Source organism: Oncorhynchus gorbuscha, unplaced genomic scaffold (genome assembly GCF_021184085.1).
Source record: "Oncorhynchus gorbuscha isolate QuinsamMale2020 ecotype Even-year unplaced genomic scaffold, OgorEven_v1.0 Un_scaffold_7703, whole genome shotgun sequence".
NCBI classification, from domain to species: domain Eukaryota; kingdom Metazoa; phylum Chordata; class Actinopteri; order Salmoniformes; family Salmonidae; genus Oncorhynchus; species Oncorhynchus gorbuscha.
The window spans coordinates 8,736-16,724 of record NW_025745563.1 but is presented as its reverse complement, the minus strand read 5'-3'; the positions used below and the strand labels follow the sequence as shown (position 1 = coordinate 16,724).

General features: G+C 47.4%; 1 long non-coding RNA gene across 1 annotated transcript; it reads right to left on the bottom strand.

The window, feature by feature from the left end:
• Positions 1-2,258: 2,258 nt before the first annotated feature.
• Positions 2,259-3,907, bottom strand: LOC124019208. The gene is made up of 3 exons (XR_006835751.1): positions 3,801-3,907; positions 2,608-2,741; positions 2,259-2,299 (listed from the first exon to the last, which is right to left on the bottom strand). It is a non-coding gene; the product is annotated as an uncharacterized LOC124019208 (long non-coding RNA).
• Between the last annotated feature and the right edge of the window lie 4,082 nt (positions 3,908-7,989).

Genomic DNA, 7,989 nt, shown 5'->3' with positions numbered 1-7,989 from the left:
TAGGCTACCCTGCCACCTCTACACTCTAACCACTAGGCTACCCTGCCACCTCTACACTCTAACCACTAGGCTACCCTGCCATCTCTACACTCTAACCACTAGGCTACCTGCCACCTCTACACTCTAACCACTAGGCTACCCTGCCACCTCTACACTCTAACCACTAGGCTACCCTGCCACCTCTACACTCTAACCACTAGGCTACCTGCCACCTCTAAACTCTAACCACTAGGCTACCCTGCCACCTCTACACTCTAACCACTAGGCTACCTGCCGCCTCTACACTCTAACCACTAGGCTACCCTGCCTCCTCTACACTCTAACCACTAGGCTACCTGCCGCCTCTACACTCTAACCACTAGGCTACCCTGCCGCCCCTACACTCCTAACCACTAGGCTACCTGTCGCCCCTACACTCCTAACCACTAGGCTACCTGTCGCCCCTACACTCTAACCACTAGGCTACCTGTCCCCTCACACTCTAACCACTAGGCTACCTGTCGCCCCTACACTCTAACCACTAGGCTACCTGCCGCCCTACACTCTAACCACTAGGCTACCTGTCGCCCCTACACTCTAACCACTAGGCTACCTGTCGCCCCTACACTCTAACCACTAGGCTACCTGTCCCTCTACACTCTAACCACTAGGCTACCTGTCGCCCCTACACTCTAACCACTAGGCTACCTGCCGCCCCTACACTCTAACCACTAGGCTACCTGTCGCCCCTACACTCTAACCACTAGGCTACCTGTCACCTCTACACTCTAACCACTAGGCTACCTGTCGCCCCTACACTCTAACCACTAGGCTACCTGCCGCCCCTACACTCTAACCACTACTAGGCTACCTGCCACCTCTACAGTCTAACCACTAGGCTACCCTGCCACCTCTACACTCTAACCACTAGACTACCTACCACCTCTACACTCTAACCACTAGACTACCTGCCACCTCTACACTCTAACCACTAGGCTACCCTGCCTCCTCTACACTCTAACCACTAGGCTACCCTGCCACCTCTACACTCTAACCACTAGGCTACCCTGCCACCTCTACACTCTAACCACTAGGCTACCCTGCCATCTCTACACTCTAACCACTAGGCTACCTGCCACCTCTACACTCTAACCACTAGGCTACCCTGCCACCTCTACACTCTAACCACTAGGCTACCCTGCCACCTCTACACTCTAACCACTAGGCTACCTGCCACCTCTAAACTCTAACCACTAGGCTACCCTGCCACCTCTACACTCTAACCACTAGGCTACCTGCCGCCTCTACACTCTAACCACTAGGCTACCCTGCCTCCTCTACACTCTAACCACTAGGCTACCTGCCGCCTCTACACTCTAACCACTAGGCTACCCTGCCGCCCCTACACTCTAACCACTAGGCTACCTGTCGCCCCTACACTCTAACCACTAGGCTACCTGTCGCCCCTACACTCTAACCACTAGGCTACCTGTCCCCTCTACACTCTAACCACTAGGCTACCTGTCGCCCCTACACTCTAACCACTAGGCTACCTGCCGCCCTACACTCTAACCACTAGGCTACCTGTCGCCCCTACACTCTAACCACTAGGCTACCTGTCGCCCCTACACTCTAACCACTAGGCTACCTGTCCCCTCTACACTCTAACCACTAGGCTACCTGTCGCCCCTACACTCTAACCACTAGGCTACCTGCCGCCCCTACACTCTAACCACTAGGCTACCTGTCGCCCCTACACTCTAACCACTAGGCTACCTGTCACCTCTACACTCTAACCACTAGGCTACCTGTCGCCCCTACACTCTAACCACTAGGCTACCTGCCGCCCCTACACTCTAACCACTACTAGGCTACCTGCCACCTCTACAGTCTAACCACTAGGCTACCCTGCCACCTCTACACTCTAACCACTAGACTACCTACCACCTCTACACTCTAACCACTAGACTACCTGCCACCTCTACACTCTAACCACTAGGCTACCCTGCCACCTCTACACTCTAACCACTAGGCTACCCTGCCACCCCTGTTAATCCTATCCTATCCACTGCTAAACACTGAGAAAATATATTTTCATGCCCGCATAGTGAACTCGAGACTCAAAACCCCAGCAGCAGTAGCGTGACCTCTGACCTGGCTGAGGAGCATGAGCAGGATGCCGTTGTGACTCATCAGTTTAACTTCCTGTTCAAAGCGCTGCATCTTCCCTGTATCCTCCTTCAAGGTGACCTCGCGTAGCCCGTCCCGTCAAAGTAAACCTGCGTCGTTCACCCACTGCTGGGTCAACACCGGCTTCGTTCTGTGGGACAGAGAAAACACACGTCACTAACACGCCAACACAATATCACAGCCATTCACAGACAATTCATACATTTTGCGTCAAATGCTTTGGCCATGTGGTTTCGCTAGCTGACGTGAACTAGACCATAGACAGCAAATGATAAGATCATAATATTCTATAAATGTTGATCTTTTTTTATAGAGGGGATATAAATTATAGCTCCCAGAGGCATGATCCACACACAGCAGTTTGTGGCTCTTGTTAGTATTCAGTGCTGAGCGCCCCAGCCATAGAGATAAGACGTAGCGGTCTGCTAATGGTCCCACCTTCCACATGGTTTCTCCTCGGTGGTGTTGAGATGGAAGATGTCCTCAAAGTTATAAAGACTGAGCACCTCCTCATTCAGGGTCTCCAGCTCAATACAGCCCTTGAAGTTGGGCAACTGGAGCTGGAGAGGTGGCTGAGAGAAGAACAGAGAGGAAGAGATGTTACTAAGGAGCTGAGAGAAGCTTTAATAGATATGGGTTTCTGAAAGGAGCTGAGAGAAGAACAGAAGGAAGAGATGTTACTGAAGGAGCAGAGAGAAGCCAGAGAGATATGGGTTCCTGAAGGTGCAGAGAGAAGCTAGAGAGATATGGGTTCCTGAAGGAGCTGAGAGAAGCTAGAGAGATATGGGTTCCTGAAGGAGCTGAGAGAAGCTAGAGAGATATGGGTTCCTGAAGGTGCAGAGAGAAGCCAGAGAGATATGGGTTCCTGAAGGAGCGGAGAGAAGCCAGAGAGATATGGGTTACTGAAGGAGCAGAGAGAAGCTAGAGAGATATATGGGTTACTGAAGGAGCTGAGAGCAGCTAGAGAGATATGGGTTACTGAAGGAGCTGAGAGCAGCTAGAGAGATATGGGTTCCTGAATGAGCTGAGAGAAGCTAGAGAGATATATGGGTTACTGAAGGAGCTGAGAGAAGCTAGATAGATATATGGGTTACTGAAGGAGCTGAGAGAAGCTAGAGATATATGGGTTACTTATGAAGCTGAGCGAAGAAACAGATCTATAAGTTACTAACAGTAGAGATACACTATATACACACGGAAGTATGTGCTCACCCCTTCAAATTAGTGGATTTGAGGACACCTATTGCTGACAGGTGTATAAAATCGAGCACACAGCCATGCAATCTCCATAGACAAACATCGGCCTTACTGAAGAGCTCGGTGACTTTCAACGTGGCACCGTCATGCGTTAACACCTTTCCAGCTAGAGTCAGTTCATCAAATCGGCGTTCCAATCTAGTGTACATCTAGTGGAAAGCCTTCCAGAAGCCTTCCCATCTCCATATTAATGTCCATGATTTTGGAATGAGATGATCGACGAGCAGTTGTCCACATACTTTTGGTCATGTCGTGTATACGGGGGAGAAACTAAAGGTCTATTGTATGTTTGGTATAACCATTGTATATCTACGAAAGGCTGTGAGATACATTGTGGTCCTTCAACCGGACACGGACACACAGCTCCCTCTCACCGTGAATGTGTCAGGGTACCCTCCCACATAGAACACAGTCTCTTCAGTCTGGAGGTTGAGCAGTCCGCTGTCCCCTCTGCATCCACCATGGCCTTGGTCACCCTGGTCTCGAAGTCATGGCCATCTGACCGTACTGAAGGATCCTATAGAGAGAGGTAGAGAGAGCAGAGAGGAGAGAGACAGAGAGACAGAGAGAGAGAGAGACAGAGAGAGAGACAGAGGAGAGAGAGACAGCGACAGAGAGAGAGAGAGAGAGAGAGACAGAGACAGGGAGAGAGTAGAGAGAGAGCAACAGAGAGGGAGAGAGAGCGACAGAGAGAGAGCAACAGAGAGAGAGAGAGAGAGACAGCGACAGAGAGAGAGAGACAGCGACAGGAGAGAGAGTCTTCAGAGGAGAGAGCAGAGCTGTCCCTACTGAGAGAGAGAGAGGAGAGAGGAGAGAGAGCCATCTGAGAGTGAGAGAGAGAGACATAGAGTAGAGGAGAGAGAGAGAGAGAGAGAAGAGATAGAGAGAGAGACAGCGACAGAGAGAGAGTATAGAGAGAGATAGAAGAGAGAGAAGAGAGAGAGAGAGTAGAGAGAGAGAGAGAGAGAGACAGTGACAGAGAGAGAGAGAGCATAAAGAGAGAGTAGAGAGAGAGCAACAGTGAGAGAGAGAGTAGAAAGAGATAGAGAGAGAGAGAGAGAGAGAGAGAGAGTATAGAGAGAGAGATAGAAGAGAGAGAAAGAGAGAGAGAGAGAGAGAGAGAGAGAGAGAGAGAGACAGTATAGAAAGAGAGAGAAAGAGTATAGAGAGAGAGATAGAGAGAGAGTATAGAGAGTATAGAAGAGAGAGAGAGAGAGAGCGACAGAGAGAGAGAGAGTATAGAGAGAGAGATAGAGAGAGAGAGAGAGACAGAGAGAGAGAGAGAGAGAGAGTATAGAGAGAGAGTATAGAAAGAGAGAGAGAGAGAGAGAGAGAGAGAGAGAGAGAGAGACAGAGAGAGAGAGAGAGTAGAGAGAGAGAGAGAGAGAGAGAGAGTATAGAGAGAGAGAGAGAGAGACAGCAACAGAGAGAGATAGAGAGAGAGTAGAAAGAGAGAGAGAGAGAGAGAGACAGCGACAGAGAGAGAGAGATATAGAGAGAGAGTATAGAGAGAGAGAGAGAAAGAGAGAAAGAGAGAGAGTAAGAGAGAGGAGAGAGAGAGAGAGAGAGAGAGAGAGAGAGAGAGAGAGAGAGAGAGAGAGAGAGAGAGAGAGAGAGAGAGTAGAGAGAGAGAGAGAAAGAGATAGACAGCGACAGAGAGAGCGGTCTAATGGTTAAGACATTGGGTTCCTAGTAAGAACAAATCCAAACAATGACCGTGGCAGTAGTTACCTTTCCAGGACCACGTTGTTGAAGTTGCCATCTGTTTGGACATCTTCCGGCATCTCCACCTCGGCCGTGTCTCCACCCACATTGAAGAGCCAGTGCAGTCTGTGCCCTTCCAGCATCATTCCCAGGAACTCCTTACTGGACTACAGGCATGAAACAGGAAACGCATCATTACTGGACTACAGACATGAAACAGGAAACACATCATTATTGGACTACAGACACGAAAACAGGAAACGCATCATTACTGGACTACAGACATGAAACAGAAACGCATCATTACTGGACTACAGACATGAAACAGGAAACGCATCATTACTGGACTACAGACATGAAACAGGAAAGCATCATTACTGGACTACAGACACGAAACAGGAAATGCATCATTACTGGACTACAGACATGAAACAGGAAATGCATCATTACTGGACTACAGACACGAAACGCATCATTGGACTACAGACACGAAACGCATCATTACTGGACTACAGACATGAAACAGGAAACGCATCATTACTGGACTACAGACATGAAACAGGAAACGCATCATTACTGGACTACAGACACGAAACAGGAAATGCATCATTACTGGACTACAGACATGAAACAGGAAACGCATCATTACTGGGCTACAGACACGAAACGCATCATTACTGGACTACAGACACGAAACAGGAAATGCATCATTACTGGGTTACAGACATGAAACGCATCATTACTGGACTACAGACATGAAACAGGAAATGCATCATTACTGGACTACAGACATGAAACAGGAAACGCATCATTCCTGGACTACAGACATGAAACAGGAAACGCATCATTACTGGACTACAGACACGAAACAGGAAACGCATCATTCCTGGACTACAGACATGAAACAGAAACGCATCATTACTGGACTACAGACATGAAACAGGAAACGCATCATTACTGGACTACAGACATGAAACAGGAAACGCATCATTACTGGACTACAGACATGAAACAGGAAATGCATCATTACTGGACTACAGACATGAAACAGGAAACGCATCATTACTGGACTACAGACATGAAACAGGAAACGCATCATTACTGGACTACAGACACGAAACAGGAATCGCATCATTCCTGGACTACAGACACGAAAACAGGAAAGGCATCATTACTGGACTACAGACACGAAACAGGAAACACATCATTCCTGGACTACAGACACGAAACAGGAAACGCATCATTACTGGACTACAGACACGAAACAGGAAACGCATCATTACTGGACTACAGACATGAAACAGGAAACGCATCATTACTGGACTACAGACACGAAACAGGAAACGCATCATTACTGGACTACAGACACGAAACAGAAAACGCATCATTACTGGACTACAGACACGAAACAGGAAATGCATCATTACTGGACTACAGACATGAAACAGGAAATGCATCATTACTGGACTACAGACATGAAACAGGAAACACATCATTACTGGACTACAGACATGAAACAGGAAACGCATCATTACTGGGCTACAGACACGAAACGCATCATTACTGGACTACAGACATGAAACAGGAAATGCATCATTACTGGACTACAGACATGAAACAGGAAACGCATCATTCGTGGACTACAGACACGAAACAGGAAACGCATCATTACTGGACTACAGACACGAAACGCATCATTCCTGGACTACAGACATGAAACAGGAAACACATCATTACTGGACTACAGACATGAAACAGGAAACACATCATTACTGGACTACAGACATGAAACAGGAAACGCATCATTACTGGACTACAGACATGAAACAGGAAACGCATCATTACTGGACTACAGACATGAAACAGGAAATGCATCATTACTGGGCTACAGACACGAAACAGGAAACACATCATTCCTGGACTACAGACACGAAACAGGAAACGCATCATTACTGGACTACAGACACGAAACGCATCATTCCTGGACTACAGACATGAAACAGGAAAGCATAATTCCTGGACTACAGACATGAAACAGGAAAGCATCATTCCTGGACTACAGACATGAAACAGGAAAGCATCATTCCTGGACTACAGACATGAAACAGGAAAGCATCATTCCTGGACTACAGACATGAAACAGGAAAGCATCATTCCTGGACTACAGACATGAAACAGGAAAGCATCATTCCTGGACTACAGACATGAAACAGGAAAGCATCATTCCTGGACTACAGACATGAAACAGGAAAGCATCATTCCTGGACTACAGACATGAAACAGGAAAGCATCATTCCTGGACTACAGACATGAAACAGGAAACGTATCATTACTGGGCTACAGACACGAAACAGGAAACGCATCATTCCTGGACTACAGACACGAAACAGGAAACGCATCATTACTGGGCTACAGACACGAAACAGGAAACGCATCATTACTGGGCTACAGACACGAAACGCATCATTACTGGGCTACAGACACGAAACAGGAAACGCATCATTCCTGGACTACAGACATGAAACAGGAAACGCATCATTCCTGGACTACAGACATGAAACAGGAAATGCATCATTACTGGACTACAGACACGAAACAGGAAACGCATCATTCCTGGACTTCAGTGCCTTCGGAAAGTATTCACACCTCTTGACCTTTCCCAAATGTTGTTGTGTTTTGTCAACGATCTACACAAAATATTCTGTCCAGTCAAAGTAGAAGAAACATTTCTAATATTTGAAAAAAATGTATGAAAAAAATAAAACACTATTATATCTTGATTAGATAAGTATTTAACCCACGGAGTCAATACATGTTAGAAGCACCTTTGGTAGTGATTACAACTGTGAGTCTTTCTGG